This window comes from Arachis hypogaea, chromosome 17 (genome assembly GCF_003086295.3).
Source record: "Arachis hypogaea cultivar Tifrunner chromosome 17, arahy.Tifrunner.gnm2.J5K5, whole genome shotgun sequence".
Lineage (NCBI taxonomy): Eukaryota > Viridiplantae > Streptophyta > Magnoliopsida > Fabales > Fabaceae > Arachis > Arachis hypogaea.
Window position 1 is genome coordinate 75,136,753 of NC_092052.1, and position 17,837 is coordinate 75,154,589.

The following is a 17,837-nucleotide window of genomic DNA, read 5'->3' on the forward strand; positions in this document are numbered from 1 at the left end:
CAAACAACCAAGCAGAATATGAGGCACTACTAGCTGGTTTGAAGCTGGCTAGGGAGGTTGGAGCTCAAAAGCTTATCATCTTCAGTGACTCGCAAGTAGTCACTTCACAAATAGCAGGAAGCTACCAAGCCAAAAATCCCACAATGAAAAAATATTTGGAAAAAACCAGGGAACAACTCGGACAACTCAGAGAATATGAAGTCAGTCACATCCCCCGAGAACAGAATGCCCAAGCCGATGCACTCTCAAAACTAGCCAGCACCAAACCAGGGGGCAACAATAGAAGCCTCATCCAAAAAATGCTGTATTTTCCGTCAATCTCGGAAGAAGAAAAAATCCTAGCCATAACAGGTCAAGATCAAGGATGGATGACTCCCATAATTAACTATCTCAAAACAGAAACACTCCCCACAGATGAAAAGGAGGCAAAGAGGTTAAAACGGGTGGCACAATACTACACTATCATAAATAATACTCTATACAAAAGAGGGATTTTAGTACCATTGTTAAAATGTGTGCCGACTTCCAATACAAGGGAAGTTTTAGAAGAAATACACAGTGGCATTGTGGCAACCAACTCGGAACGCAAGCACTTACCAAAAAAGTACTCCGGACAGGATTTTATTGGCCAACTCTACAAAAGGAGGCCGCAGAGTTCATAAAGACATGTCCACCATGTCAAAAAGATGCTAACTTTCACATCGCCCCACCAGAGGAGCTCATCAGCGTGACCTCACCTTGGCCATTCGCAAAATGGGGACTCGACCTTCTCGGACCCTTCCCTCAGGGATCGGGACAAGTTAAATTCCTCATAGTAGGGGTAGACTATTTCACAAAGTGGATCGAGGCAGAACCCCTAGCCAACGCCACTGCTCAAAGAAGTCAAAAATTTCTATATAGGAACATTGTCACAAGGTTCGAGGTTCCATACTCCATCACCACAGACAATGTCACACAATTCACAGATGCAGGCTTCAGAAAGTTAATGGTCAACTTGAACATAAAACACCAGTTCACTTTCATAGAACATCCCCAAGCCAATGGACAAGCCGAAGCTGCCAACAAGGTCATACTGGCCGGACTAAAATGGAGATTACAGGATGCAAAGGGAGCCTGGGCGGAAGAGCTCCCACACGTCCTAGGGGCATATCGAACAACGCCGCATTCCACCACAAAAGAATCACCCTTCCGATTAGCGTACGGAATGGAGGCAATGATCCCAGTAGAAATTGAAGAAGGATCACCTAGAGTGATCCACTATAATGAAGAAGACAACTCCCAACTTCAAAGGGAAGAACTCGACCTACTTCCGGAAGTCCAAGAAAGAGCTCAGATCAGGGAAGAATCACTAAAGTGTCGAATGGCTTCGAGATATAATCAAAAGGTAGTGCCATGAGGTTTCGCTGAGAATGACCTTATCCTAATCTGAAATGATATCAGAACAACTCGACCTGGAGAAGGAAAGCTGACAGCAAACTGGAAAGGACCCTACCGAGTTGTAGAAGTACTTGGAAAGGGCTACTACAGACTGTCCGAACTCGATGTACGAGGGCTTCCCAGGTCGTGGCACGCCTACAACCTTAGAAGGTACTATAGTTAGGGATGATAAAGGATCTTAGCATAAGGCGCACTCTTTTTCCCTGAAAAGGTTTTGTAATGAGGCACCAAGCCAAGACCTACCAATTATCCGACTTAAAGGGATAAAAACTCCTGCATGTATATATTTGCATTTTCTTTTGAATAAAATATGTTTAGATATTCTACAAATTCTCAAGCCGTATTAATGTGAAATATTCATCGTCCGATTATAAAGCAACAGATCGGCAGAAAGTGAAAATCAAATTCACTGCACGATCACGATAAAGACCAACAGAGATGAAAACCAAATTCATCAAAAGGTCGACCAAACGAGGATTGAACTCAATTTCTACAAATCAGCAAAGATGAAAACAGAATAATGTAAGAAGTTATCGAAAGTGATCCAAAGAAAGGACCTGACGAGGTCTTAATAAAATGGATTGCTAGATAATAACTTAAAGACTGGCCGACGTTAAGAAGTCGGACCAGTCGCAATAACCAAAGTTATAAGTAAATCCATGGAAAGAGGTCTGGCCAGCCCTATAAAAGAGGATTACTATAACTTAGAAGGGCCCGACATGACGAAGTCGGCCCAAAACATAAAAGTTATAAAAGTAATCCCTGAAAGAGACCTGAACAAGGTCCAAGAAAGAGGATTACAAAAATAACTCAGAAGGGCCCGACATGACGAAGTCAGCCCAAAACATAAAAGTTATAAAAGTAATTCCTGAAAGAGACCTGAACAAGGTCCAAGAAAGAAGATTACAAAAATAACTCAGAAGGGCCCGACATGACGAAGTCGGCCCAAAACATAAAAGTTATAAAAGTAATCCCTGAAAGAGACCTGAACAAGGTCCAAGAAAGAGGATTACAAAAATAACTCAGAAGGGCCCGACATGACGAAGTCGGCCCAAAACATAAAAGTTATAAAAGTAATCCCTGAAAGAGACCTGAACAAGGTCCAAAAAAGAAGATTACAAAAATAACTTAGAAGGGCCCGACATGACGAAGTCGGCCCAAAACACAAAAGTTATATAAGTAATCCCTAAAAGAGACCTGAACAAGGTACAGGGAAGAGGATTACAAAAATAACTTAGAAGGGCCCGACATGACGAAGTCGGCCCAAAACACAAAAGTTATATAAGTAATCCTTGAAAGAGACCTGAACAAGGTCCAAGGAAGAGGATTACAAAAATAACTCAGAAGGGCCCGACATGATGAAGTCAGCCCAAAACAAGAGATCACAAAAGTAATCCCTGAAAGAGACCTGAACAAGGTCCAACAAAGAGGATTACTAACAACAACTTGGACAAAACCAACATGATGAAATCGGCCTCCCAAAAACCTTGGTGATATACAAAGTAATTCCTAATGAACACATGAGTAAGGTCCAAACAAAGCGAATTACTAGAAATAACATCAGGCCAAGAAATCAAGCCAGAGAAGTCAGACAACGAAAATTCCAAACACCTAGAAAGGTACCGAGACGAGTGCAGACAAACATGTTACGAAAAACACAAGTTATAATAATAACAAGCTCAAGAGGCTACCAAAACTAGCCCCAAGAGCTTGGAAATCACTTTGTTTTTCAAAAGAAAGCTGCTAAACAAGCAACCAGGAATGTAGCAAAGGTCAGAACATAAAGAGTTCAAAAAGCCCACAAACCGGGCTATACACACAAACATATAGAAAATTCATTGAGGATCCAAAGTCTTCTCAGTAGCATGAGGCGAAGGAGGGCAAGTCTGAAGAGGCACTGTATCCACTGTCCTGTCATCTCTGTTCAAGATCTGAAAATCCGGTTCCAATTCAGGATGACCAGTCTCAGACGAAGGAGCCGAAGAAGTCGGCCCAGCTGAAGTCTTAGCGGCAGGCACATGGAGGGTTCAACATCATCGTCATCAGGATCATCAGGGACAATCTTGCCATCCTTTACAACATTGTCCAGACTGAAGAGAGTAAGGTTGGCCTCAGGTGCAAGAACTTGAACCTGCTCCTTCAGGTTCTCATAAGCAGCATTTACGCTGCCTACAAGATGATCCTGGAGCTCGGCATAATCAACCCGGGCAGACTCCAACTCCTCCCTGAGACGCATCACCTCCCTGTAGGCCGTAACATAGCTATCCTTGTGCCTCAAAGCCGTGTCTTTAGCCAACTTTACAGAAGCCGCCAAGGCAATAGAACTAGCCTTCCCACCCTCCAACTCTTTCTCTAGCTTGGTCACCTTCACCTCGAGCTCCTCCTTCAAACCTTTCATCCGATCGAACTCCAATTTGGCCTCCTCCATAAAGGCTTTCGTAGCATGAAGAGAAAGATCTTGGGCAGTCCGATATAAGGATGCCCCCATGTATGCCATCTTGATGCTACTCCGAGTTATAAAGTCTAAATGGTGAAGCAGTGATACATCATCCATAGGGAGGGCACCATAAGGACTGATCTGCTGGTCGACAAACCCAACAGCGTCGAAATCAGGGGCATCCAGATTGAAGGGTTCAACAGTTTGAGGTCTTTTAGAAGGGGGAACGACCGGAGGAGAAGATGCAGCAGCAGCAGAAGACTGCGGAGGATCCACTACACAGACTCAAGGAGTAGGGATCATTCTCCTCGGGCCGGGAGAGCTCAGCACAGATGGTTTCGACGTCACCTGAGAAGACCCTTCCCCATCCATCTTGGCCGAGATGTTCTGAGCGGTAGCAGCCTTTCTCGCCTTCTTGAAAGCTATCATCGCATCATTATTCTTGGCCATCTCTGTAAAATAGAAACCAATAGTTTTACAGACCAGGAAAAAAGAAGAAAGCAAAGTAAAAACAAGAAGCAATATATATCAAGTAATACCCAATGCAGTTCGAACAAAGGAGGGGTCCCCCAAGGATTTTTTAGTATCTAAATGAGGAGGTTCCCCCCAAGGGTCCTCCAAAACTATTACAAAAGCCTGCTCAATCTCGTCAAGCATTTCCCACGTATATCGGGATACTACTACATTCTGCTGCCAATGCAGAGGAAAGGATGGCTCATCATTCGCTTCCAGAAAAAAGGGGCGAGCTCCCTCAACAGCTCGAACCTTGAAGAAATAATTCTTGAAGTCCCTAAAGGACTTGTCATACATGGTAAAAACCTTATGTCCCTGTGCAGATCTAAAAGAAACCCACAAGGCTTTCTTTTTTGAAGAAATTCCAGGCTTAGTTAAAACAAACAAATAAAGGAAAAGAGTTTGAGAGGGGGTAACATCCAATTCTTGGCAAAGAAGCTGAAAAATCTTAATAAAGCCCCAGGAGTTCGGATGAAGCTGGGACGGAGCTACATTACACGACCATAGCAAATCGGTCTTAAAGGAAGTAAAGGGAAAAGTGATGTCCAACTGGCTGAAAAAATAGTCGTAAGCATAAAAGAAAGGGTGCTCCCCTTGGGTCGGGACAGGGAAGCAAACCCTCTCCTCGGAGTCAGGATTGGCTAAAGAAACACACAGCAACACTAGGGAGTCCAACCAATCAGACATCTACTCGGGAACCTTAGAAGACGCCTCGACAATATTTTTGCGAGAAGACATGGCCAACTAGTCCTACAAACAAGAAAGGAAAATTGGATTACAAAAAACATCTCGGACGAAGTCAAAACAACTCTGCCAATATAATCTAGCACAGTACAAGCGATAAAAGGAAACCCCATGACCTACACCAAAAAGATCCAGGGGCATCCTTTGGAGGCAGTCAGGGAACAAGGATTCAGGAAAACCTACAAGACTAACGTCCCAACAAAACTCGCAGCAAAGACAGAGAAAAAACCTTTTTCAAAGATGCAACATCCCCAGAAAGCTATAAATCAAACAGAATCGAAATAGCTACCTTCCAAATTTACAATCTCAGCTTATCAGCAAACAAATAGCAAAACATATCAAGAAGAAAGTCATCAAAGACGCCACCTTTTTCAGAGAAATAAATTCTCCCCAGAAAGGCAAAACAACACGAAGAAAACCAAAACGAGCCATTAGAAAAATCGCTATCTTTTACGAAATTCATCAGCAAAGCTATCAGCATGACGGAAAACATCAAAGGAACAATATTTCGAGAAAAAGCAGAATACAAAGGGACCATTTAAAAAGCAAGAAAAAACTCCAAACAGTAAACAAGCATGCTCACAGTGATACGAAAAGATTTAGATTTTCCAAGAATGCACTTTATAAAAAACCGAAGGCAAAACGACGAAAGAAGTAAAGAAACAGGAAAGTAGAACCAACCTGGAGAAAGATTCTGAAGAAAGTCGAAAACCAGAGCAACAAAGCTTGGAAACCGTCTCGTGAGCAAAGCAACAACAAAGTACCAAGACAAAGCATCACGGAGAAACACAAGCTTCAGGCGAAACAGAAAAACAGAAAGAAAAAAGGGGAAGTTACAGAAAAAAGAAAAAACCATTTCTTGAGTGCAAAATTCAAAATAAAAGAGCCAAGATAAATCGAGCATTAACAATCAATTAATGAGGGTATTAAACCCTCGCACATTCCCAAGGCTACAGCGCTAATGCAAAAGCGCGCGCTTTTAGAAGAAAGGAAAAGAAAACGTTCCACATTCAAAAAGGAGAACGCTACAAAAATAAAGTCAACAAGATGCTCGAGTTCGGCTTCACCAGAGAAGGACCAAAGTCCTAAAAACTAGGACTCGACCTCAAAAAAGAAAGACCGAGCTCGAGCAGGGGCACTGTTCATACCCTGGGTCAAGCTATTCGACCCGAGATGTTTAGCGACAAGCTGACCGACCTCTTCAGGTTAAACTATCCGACCTCTTCTCAAAGAGCTCGGACAAAACGCCATAGAGGCCCAAGAAGGCCCAAACGAAGGAACACAGCCCAATCTAAAGGCAGCCCAAGCCTACAGAGAGAAGGGCGGTTCCCTTGAAGATAAGCTGACCTCACCAAAAGATAAGATAAGATAAGATAAGATAAGATAACTAACTTATCTTATCTAAAAAGGTCACTATCACACCTCTATAAATACGCTGGAGCACCCAAGTATAACTCATACTCTGATTCTACTAAAAACCTGCTTAATACCCTTGCTAACTTAAGCATCGGAGTCCCTTGCAGGTACCCCCACCCTCCGGTGACAAATGATCAGCAGCATAATCATTCCAACAAGTCGGACACAGCCACTCCGGCCGTCATCCACCAACTGGAGACATCAGTTCTGACCAATATAGAAGATCTCATCCGAGATCAACCTACAGTTTCAGGTAACCCCCGGAACAGAAAGGGAATGTTGTACTTCTACTATTGTGTCACCTTCCACATTGAATCTCTGACAAGGGGAAGAACAGAGATTCTCTTCCCCTCCAGAATAGCCCAAAGCAAAATCGCCACACGGACCCTGATGTGTGTGGCATGCGTGCTTAGAAGCATGTAGTCGGTGATGATCTGTTGCCAGATCCTCGCCTCTGGATTGAGATCAGTGCACGCAATGCTCTGTGGGACCGCGTTCTCTCCCCTGCTGTACTCCTGTTCCGAGGGTTACCTGAAACTGTAGGTCGATCTCGGACGAGATCTTCTATACTGGTCGGAGATGACGTGTCCGGCTGGTGGGTGGCGGCCGGAGCTGTCGTGTCCGACTTGTTGGACTGGCTGCATTGCTGATCCTTGGTCACCGGAGGGTGGGGGTACCTGCAAGAGACTCCGATGCTTAAGTTAGCATGGGTATTAAACAGGCTTTTTTGTGGAATCAGAGTATGAGTTATACCTGGGTGCTCCAGTGTATTTATAATAGTGTGGAGTGACCTTCTTTAGATAAGATAAGTTAGTTATTTTATCTTTATCTTATCTTATCTTTGAGTGAGGTCAGCTTATCTTCAAGGAAACCGCCCTTCTCTCTGTAGGCTTGGGATGCCTTTGGATTTGGGTCGTATTCCTTAAGTTGGGCCCCTTTTTGGGCTTTCCTGTCGATTTGACCAAGCTCTTTGAGAAGAGGTCAGATAGCCTGACCTGAAGAGGTTGGTCGCTTTGTTACTGAACATCCCGGATTGGATAGCTCGTCCCAGGGTGTGAACAGTGCCCCTGCTTGAGCTCGGTCTTCTTTTTTGAGGTCGAGTCCTTGACTTCGATCCTTCTCTAGTGAAGCCGAACTCGAGCATTTGTCGATTTCTTTCCTTGTAGAAAAATTTTTTGAATGTGGAACGTTTTCCTCTGAAAGCGCGCGCTTTTATATCAGCGCTCTGTTATTGGGAACGTGCGAGGGTTTAATACCTTCATTAATTGGTTTTAATTGCCCTGTTTCCCTTGGCTTTTCATTTTGAATTTTGCAATCAGAAACGGTTTCTCTTCTTCGTTTTTCTTTGTAACTTCTCCCTTCACTCTCTCGCTTTCTGTTTTCGCCTATACTTTGCCTTTCTTGCGTTGCGGTGTCATTCGGCGATTTTCTGGGCGATTCTGTCTTTCCATTTTCAATCTCCTTCGAAGCTACTTCCTTCGTTCAGGTTGATTTTTTTTTCTTTGTGCTTTTTTCCTTCGGTTCTTGTTAAAGTTTTGTTTTTGAATGTATGTTTGGAAAGTTTGAATCTTTTTGCATTGTCGTGCTCGCTTGTCGCTGTGCTGCATGTTTTTCTAGTTTTTTATGAACCTATTTTACTTTGCCCAGAAGGTTGCTCCTTTTGTTGACTTTCGCTCAGTTGATGTTTTTATTGATGATCCTTTGTAGAAAGTAACAATTTTTCCTCGTGGCTTGTTTGTTTGGGGTGCTTATTTTCTAAAAAGGTTGGCGTCTTTGATGACTTCTTGTTGATACTTTCGTTGCTTGGCAGTTCCGTCTGCGACTGTGAATTTGGGAGGTAGTTATTTTGATGACTTTATTTGATTTGTAGCTCGTGGCTTTCTTCTCAGAGCGTTATCTTCTTGTTAAGATGTATAGAGATGTAGACTTGTAGGTTTCCCTGAGTCCTTGTTCCATAAGTTGCCTCCAAAGGATGCCCCTGGATCTTTAGTGTGCGTCCTGGGGTTTCCTTTTGTTGCTTGTATTGCTCTGGTGTCATGCTTGTCCGAGCTGTTCTGATATGGTTTTTGACTTTATCCAGAATATTTGGGTTAGTAATCCCTTTTCTTCTTTTCTTGCTGTAGGACTAGTTGGCCTCATGTCTTCTCGCAAGAACATTGTTGAAACATCTTCTCAAGTCCCTGAGGGCATGGCTGATTGGGTGGATTCGATGGTTCTTTTATGTGTTTCTTTGGTTGATTCTGAATTTTGTCAGCAGCTTAGGCAATATCATAGGGTTTGTAATAGTGATAGTGAGGAAAAGAATTATGAGCTTGTACCCCCTACTTCTGAAGAGAGAGTTTGTTTCTCTACTCGAGTTACTGGAGACCATCCTTTTTTCTATGCATACGATTTCTTCTTTGGCCAGATGAGCATCACCATTCCTTTTACTCCTTTTGAGACCAATCTGTTGTGGTCTTGCAATGTAGCTCCATCCCAACTTCACCCCAATTCTTGGGGCTTTATAAAGATCTTTCAATTGTTGTGTCGTGAACTTGACGTCCCTGCCTCGCAATCCCTTTTCTTTTATTTGTTTGTCTTGACAAAACCTGGGGTAGTGAAGAAAAAGGCTGCCTGGGTTTCTTTCCGAGCTTCGCAAGGGAAGAAAGTTTTTTCTATGTATGACGAGTCGTTTCGTGATTTTAAGAACTATTTCTTCAAGGTCCGAGCTGTTGAAGGAGCTCGGCCCTTTTTTCTGGATGAGAATGATGAGCCCACTTTTCCTTTAGAGTGGAAAAAGAACGTTGTTGTGTCGAGGTATTCATGGGAGATGTTGGACGAGGTCGAGCAGGCCTTTGTGACTGTGTTGGAGGAGAATTGGGAGGAGCCTCCCTATCTTGATACCAAGAAATTCTTAGGGGACCCCTCACTTCTCCGAGCTGAGCTGGGTAGTGATCGATTTCCTTTCTTTGTCTGTTGATTTTATTTTCTGGAAGCTTTTTTCTGATTTGTAACTTGATTTCTCACTGTTATGTGTTGCTTGCAGATATGATTAAAAATAATGAATCTATGAAGGCCTTCAAGAGGGCCAGGAAGGCTACTGTCGCCCAAAACATCTTGGCCAAAGCGGCCGGAGAGGGATCGTCCCAGGTTCAATCGAAGCCATCCGTGCCGAATTCACCTGGGCCGAGGAGGGTGATCCCTACTCCCCGGGTTCGTCTGACTGACCCTCTGCAAACTTCAGCTGCTGGTGCTGGCACTCCTCCTCCGAAAAAGCAAAAAACATCTGAGCCTTTTAACCTTGATGCCCCTGATTTTGATGCCGTCGAGTTTGTCGACCAACAGATTGCCCCCTATGGAGGTCTTCCAATGGATGATGTATCTATTCTTCATCACCTGGAGTTCATAACTAGAAGTAGTGTGAAGATGGCTCATATGGGTGCGGCTCTTTTTGAACTGCTCAGGGTATCCCGGTTCATGCTACAAAATCTTTCATGCTGGAGGCTAAGGCGGAGTTTGATAGAATAAAAGGTTTGAAGGAGGAGCTGGAGGTAAAGTTTCAAAGGTAGAGAAAGAATTAGAGGGTGAAAAGGCTAATTCTATGGCCTTGGCAGCTTCCGTGAAGTTGGCTGAGGATACGGCATTGAGACACAAGGACAGTTATGTCACATCCTACCGTGAAGTAATGCGTCTCAGAGAAGAGTTGGAGTCTGCCCGGGTTGACTATGCTGAGCTCCAGGGTCACCTTGTGGGCAGCGTAAATGCTGCTTATGAGAACCTGAAGGAGCAAGTTCGAGTTCTTGCTCCTGAGGTCGACCTTACTCTTTTTAGCTTGGACAATGTCGTGAAGGAGGGCAAGATTGTTCCTGACGACCTTGATGACGACGATGTTGAACCTCTGCCTATGCCAGTTGCCAAAGCCACTGTTGTGCCGACTTTTTCAGCTCTTCCTGGCGGGATTAGTCATCCCGAGCCCGAGCCTGATTGTCAGATATTGAATCGAGATGACGGGACGGTGGATGATGTGCCCCTTCAGACTTGTCCTCCTTTGCCCCATGTTGATACTGCTTCTGGGAAACCTCTGGATCCTCTTTAGTTATTTGTGTATGGCCCTGTCTGTGGGCTTTTGAACTGTTTATTTTTTTTTGTAAATGGTATTTTGCTGACTGTTGACACTCTCTTGGTTGCTTGTTTAGCAACTTTATTTTGAAAAACAAAGCAGTTTCCAAGCATTTGAGGCTGATTTTGGTGGCCTCTGAAGTTTGCCATTATTATAGCTAGCAGTTTTTATATAACATCTGTCTGCACTTGTCTTGGTACCTTTCTAGTGTTTGAACTTTTGTTGTATAACGCTGAAGTCGCCGATTTCATTATGTCGGTTTTGTCCGAGCTGTTGTTGATAATCCTCTTTTTTGGACCCCTTTTTAGGTCTCTTTTAAGGATTATTTTTTTAGCTTTATGTTTTGGATCGACCTCTTCGCGTTCGGTTCTTCTAAGTTATTTTGTAATCATCTTTCTTAGACCTTGGTCAAGTCTCTTTCAGGGATTACTTTTATAACTTTTATGTTTTAGGCTGATTCGTCATGTCAGGCCCTTCTAAGTTATTTTTGTGATCCTCTTTCTTGGACCTTGTTCAGGTCTCTTTCAGGGATTACTTTTATAACTTTTATGTTTTGGGCGGATTTCGTCATGTCGGGCCCTTCTAAGTTATTTTTGTAATCCTCTTTCTTGGACCTTGTTCAGGTCTCTTTCAGGGATTACTTTTATAACTTTTATGTTTTGGGCCGACTTCGTCATGTCGGGCCCTTCTAAGTTATTTTTGTAATCCTCTTTCTTGGACCTTGTTCAGGTCTCTTTTAGGGATTACTTTTATAACTTTTGTGTTTTGGACCAACTTCGTCATGTCAAGCCCTTCTAAGTTAAGGTAATCCTCTTTTATAGGGTTGGCCAAACCTCTTTCCAGGGTTTACTTATAACTTGGTTTGACTTGGTCCGACTTCTTAACGTCAGCCAGTCTTTAAGTTATTATTTAGCAATCCATTAAGACCTCGTCAGGTCTTTTCTCCGGATCACTTTCAATAACTTCTTGCTTTATTCTGTTTTCATCTTTGCCGATTTGTAGAAGGTGAATTCAATCCTTGTTTAATCGACCTTGAGATGAATTTGGTTTTCATCTCTGCTGGTCTTTATCGTGATCGTGCAGTGAATTCGATTTTTATTTTCTGCCGATCTGTTGCTTTATAATCGGATGATGAATGTTTCAGATTAATGCGGCTTGAGCATTTGTAGAATATCTAAACATATTTTATTTAAAAGAAAATGCAAATATGTACATGTGGAGTTTTTATCCTTTTGAGTCAGATAATTTGTGGATCTCAACTTAGTGCCTCATTAAAAAACCTTTTCAGGAAAATGAGTACACCCTTTGTTGAGATCCCTTACCATTCCTAGCTATAGTACCTTTTTAGGTTGCAGGCATGCAATGACTTGGGAAGCTCTCACCCCTCGAGTTCGGAAAGTCTGTAGTAGCCCTTCCCAAGTACTTCTATGACTCGGTAGGGTCCTTTCCAGTTTGCTGCCAGCTTTCCTTCTCCGGGTCGAGTTGTTCCGATATCATTTTGGATTAGGATGAGATCATTCTCAGCGAAACCTCTTGGCACTACCTTTTGATTATATCTGGAAGCCATTCGACGTTTTAGTGCTTCTTCCCTGGTCTGAGCTCTTTCTTGGATTTCAGGAAGTAGGTCGAGCTCTTTCCTTTGAAGTTGGGAGTTGGCTTCTTCATTGTAATGAACCACTTTAGGCGACCCTTCCTCGATCTCTACTGGGATCATTGCCTCCGTTCCGTATGCTAACCGGAAGGGTGATTCCTTTGTGGTGGAATGTGGCGTTGTTTGATATGCCCATAGGACTTGTGGGAGTTCTTCGGCCCAAGCTCTCTTTGCGTCTTGTAATCTTCGTTTTAGCCCAGCCAATATGACTTTGTTGGCAGCTTCGGCTTGTCCATTGGCTTGGGGATGTTCGACGGAAGTGAACTAGTGCTTTATGTTTAAGTCGGCTACTAATTTTCTGAAGCCTGCATCTGTGAATTGGGTGCCATTGTCCGTGGTGATGGAGTATGGGACCCCGAACCTTGTGACGATGTTCCTATATAGGAATTTTTGACTTCTTTGAGCAGTAGTGTTAGCTAGGGATTCTTCCTTGATCCATTTTGTGAAATAGTCTACCCCTACTATGAGGAATTTAACTTGTCCCGATCCCTGAGGAAAGGGTCCGAGAAGGTCGAGTCCCCATTTTGCAAATGGCCAAGGTGAGGTTATGCTGATGAGCTCCTCTGGTGGGGCGATGTGAAAGTTGGCATGTTTTTGACATGGTGGACATGTCTTTACGAACTCCGTGGCCTCCTTTTGTAGAGTTGGCCAATAAAATCCTGCCCAGAGTACTTTTTTGCTGAGCGCTTGTGCTCCGAGATGATTGCCACAGATGCCACTGTGTATTTCTTCTAGAACTTCCTTCGTGTTGGAAGTTGGTACACATTTTAACAATGGTATTGAAATTCCTCTTTTGTATAGAGTATTGTTTATGATAGTGTAGTATTGTGCCACCCGTTTTAACCTTTTTGCCTCCTTCTCATCTGTAGGAAGTGTTTCTGTTTTGAGGTAGTTAATTATAGGAGTCATCCATCCTTGATCTAGACCTGTTATGGCTAGGACTTTTTCCTCTTCCGAGATTGACGGGTTCTGTAGTATTTCCTGGATGAGGCTTCTATTGTTGCCTCTTGGATTGACGGGTTCTGTAGTATTTCCTTCTGTTCACGGGGTATGTGGCGGATCTCATATTCCCGGAATTGTCTGAGCTGTTCCCTGGTTTTACCCAGGTACTTTTTCATATTGGGGTCTTTGGCTTGGTAGCTCCTCGTTATTTGTGAAGTGATCACTTGTGAGTCACTGAAGATAATGAGTCTTTGAGCTCCGACCTCTTTAGCCAGCTTTAAACCAGCTAGTAGTGCCTCATATTCCGCTTGGTTGTTTGAGGCAGGGAACCTGAATTTGAGAGAAAGTTTGATTTGGGTTCCTTGATTACTTTCAATTATCACACCTGCGCCGCTTCCTGTCTTATTCGAGGAACCGTCCACATAGAGATTCCATTCTGTGGGGGTTTCCGGGGTGTCTGTAAATTCTGCAATGAAGTTGGCTAAGTACTGTGATTTGATGGCTGTCCGAGCTTCATATTGGAGGTCGAACTCAGATAACTCGACTGCCCATTGTAAAATTCTGCCTGCTAGATCTGTTTTCTGCAATATCCCTTTTATAGGCTGTTTGGTCCGAACCTTAATGGTGTGAGCTTGGAAGTACGGGCGAAGTCGTTGAGATGTGAGTATGAGAGCATAGGCAAACTTTTCTATTTTTTGGTAGTTTAGCTCGGATCCTTGTAATACTTTACTGATGAAGTATACGGGTTGTTGCCCACTGTCCTCTTCTCGAACTAGTGCCAAGGCTACTGCCCGACTCCCTACCGCGAGGTATAATATGAGTGGTTCTCCTTCTCGTGGTCGAGATAGGATAGGTGGCCATCCTAGAAATATTTTGAAATCTTGGAAGGCTTGTTCGCACTCCGTTGTCCATTCGAACTTCTTTCCTTTCCTTAGAGTAGCATAGAAGGGAAGAGATCTTATCGCTGATCCCGCTAGGAATCTGGATAAGGCTGCCAGTCTCCCGTTGAGTTGTTGTACCTCTTTGACACAAGTTGGGCTCTTCATGTTGAGTTTGGCCTGGCATTTATCTGGATTTGCCTCGATTCCTCTTTGTGTGAGCATAAAACCTAAGAACTTGCCTGCTTCTACTGCAAAGGTGCATTTTGCAGGATTGAGTCGCATGCCATGCTTCCTTATAGTGTCGAACACTTGGACCAGGTCGGACAATAATGTCTCTTCACTTTGTGTTTTTATTAACATGTCATCCACGTAGACTTCCATGACTTTTCCGATATAATCTGAAAAGACTTTAATCATTAGCCTTTGATAAGTAGCTCCCGCGTTCTTGAGACCAAAAGGCATCACAATGTAGCAGTAATTTGCTTTTGGTGTTAAAAACGAGGTTTTTTCTTGATCGGGTGGATACATGGGGATTTGATTGTATCCGGAATATGCATCCATAAACGAGAGGTATTTATATCCGGAGGAGGCATCTACCAGAGCGTTAATACTTGGGAGTGGATAGGGATCTTTTGGGCAGGCTTTGTTGAGATCTGTATAGTCGGTGCACATTCGCCACTTCCTGTTTGATTTTTTCACCAAGACGACATTAGCTAATCATAGTGGGTACTTGACTTCTCTTATGAATCCTGCTTCTAATAGAGCTTGTACCTGCTCTTCCATAGCTTGGGATCTTTCGGGTCCGAGCTTTCTACGCCTCTATTGTACTAGCCGAGATCCAGGGTAGACTGCTAGCTTATGACACATTAACTCGGGGTCTATGCCTGGCATGTCTGCAGCCTTCCACGCAAAGAGATCGACGTTGTCTCGTAAGAACTATACGAGTGATTCTTTTATATCTCCTTTTAGAGTCGTGAAGATATTGGTTGTTTTGTCTGGGATGTCTCCGATCTGGACTTTCTCTATTTCGCCTTCAGGTTGTGGACGGAGTTCTCACCTCTGAACTCCACCAAGTTCGATTATGTGGAATTCTTCTCTTCTGCCTCTGAGGTTTAGACTTTCGTTATAACAGCGGTGCGCCATCTTCTGATCTGCTTTTATCGTAGCTATATCTTCTGCAGTTGGGAATTTTATGCATAGATGTTGAGTTGAAACTATTGCGTCGAGTTGATTTAATGTTGTCCGACCTATTAGGGCATTGTAGGCTAAACTCACGTCGACCACGATGTAGTCTATTTTGAGTGTTCTGGATTGGTTTCCTTTTCCAAAGGTTGTGTGTAGCGGGACGTATCCCAGTGGTTGCACTGGAGTGTCTTCCAGTCCGAACACGCTGTTTGGATATGCTTTGAGTTCTTTATCTTTTAGGCCGAGCTTGTCGAAGGCAGTTTTGAATAAGATGTCGGAAGAGCTCCCTTGGTCTATCAGTGTGTGGTGGAGATTTGCATTTGCCAGTATAATGGTGATGACCATGGGATCGTCGTGTCCTGAGATGATGTCGGATGCATCTTCCTTGGTAAACGTAATTGTAGGGATGTCGGGTGCTTCCTCCTTTCCTTCGACATGATATACTTCTTTGAGATATCTTTTGCGAGATGATTTGGAGATTCCTCCTCCTGCGAATCCTCTGTGTATCATATGGACATGTCTTTCTGGTGTACGAGGTGATCGCTCGGTTCTTCCAACCTCCTCGTCTCTTCTCCTTTTTCTTTGCTCATCGTCCCGGGTGGCCAGATACTGATCTAGTTTTTCTTCTCTCACTAACTTTTCTATGACATTTTTTAAGTCAAAGCATTCATTGGTGGAGTGCCCACGGGCTCGATGGTATTCACAATATTCATTCTGGTTTCCTCCTCCTCTTTTGCCTTTGAGTGGTTGAGCTGGGGGTATTTTTTCTGTGTGGCAGACTTCTTTGTAAACATCCACCAGGAACACCCTAAGAGGGGTGTAATTATGATAATTTTTAATTTTTCCCTTGTCGATCTTCCTTCTTTTTGGACTCTTTGTCTTTGTCTCGGTAGGTGAATCCGGATTTTGAGGTTTCTCCTAGTCGAGAATTTTCTTCCATGTTGATGTATTTCTCCGCTCGTTCCTGCATTTCGTCCAAATATGTGGGGTACTTCTTTGATATAGATTGGATAAAAGGTCCCTCTCTTAGGCCATTGATGAGGCCCATGATGGCGGCCTCTGTTGGTAGGCATTGTATGTCTAGGCATGTTTTGTTGAATCTTTCCATGTAGTTGCGAAGGCTTTCCCAATCTCCTTGCTTGATTCCTAATAGGCTGGGGGCGTGCTTAGCCTTATCTTTTTGGATGGAGAATCTGGACAGGAACTTTTTGGCTAAGTTATCAAAGCTTGAGATGGACTTTGGAGGTAGGTTGTCGAACCATCTGATTGCTGTCTTTGTGAGAGTCGTTGGAAAAGCTTTACAGCGAACTGCATCTGAGGCGTCGGTGAGGTACATTCTACTTCTGAAATTGCTGAGGTGATGGTTGGGATTTGTAGTGCCATCGTACAAAGTCATATCCGGAAGTTTGAAGTCCTTAGGGATTTTGGTTTTCATGATTTTCCTAGTGAATGGATCTTGATCCTTGCGAGAGTTATCCTCAGGGGTGGACCGAGTAGCTTTGGCTTTGAGATCGGTTTCGAGTTTTAGAAGTTTATCTTCTAATTCTCGGTGTCGCCTTACCTCTCTTTGTAGATCCTTCCCAATTTCTCGTTGGTGCTGGGTTTCTTTTTCAAGTTTCTTTAAACGATCTTGAAGTGCTTCTATCACTCCCGGATTTGATGACTTTTTGTCCCCGTTAGATTCCGGGGTATCTTTCAGCGTATTGCCCGCATTTTTGTGCGGTGGTCTATCCTCTAGATCTGAATTGTGGTCATTGTCATGGTCGTCCGCCATGGTGATGGGATGACTTCCAAGGTCCCCGGCAATGGCGCCAATGTTCCGAGGGTTACCTGAAACTGTAGGTCGATCTCGGACGAGATCTTCTATACTGGTCAGAGATTACGTGTCCGACTGGTGGGTGGCGGCCGGAGCTGTCGTGTCCAACTTGTTGGACTAGCTGCACTGCTGATCCTTGGTCACCAGAGGGTGGGGGGTACCTGCAAGAGACTCCGATGCTTAAGTTAGCATGCGTATTAAACAGTCTTTTTTGTGGAATCAGAGTATGAGTTATACCTGGGTGCTCTAGTGTATTTATAATAGAGTGGAGTGACCTTCTTTAGATAAGATAAGTTAGTTATTTTATCTTTATCTTATCTTTGAGTGAGGTCAACTTATCTTCAAGGGAACCGCCCTTCTCTCTGTAGGCTTGGGATGCCTTTGGATTTGGGTCGTATTCCTTAAGTTGGGCCCCTTTTTGGGCTTTCCTGTCGATTTGACTGAGCTCTTTGAGAAGAGGTCGGATAGCCTGACCTGAAGAGGTCGATCACTTTGTTACTGAACATCCCGAATCGGATAGTTCGACCCAGGGTGTGAGCAACTCCTATCTGGCATCAGGTGTGCCAATATTTTTTCAGGACGACATCCAATGATAGCTTGCACGATAACAATTCCTTCACTATCTGAAGGTAAGCATCACGAGCCGGAGGAATATGTGGAATGTCCAAGAGGGCCTCTAAAGTAGTTTCAGAGGTGTCCAGTGTGACACCTCTTAG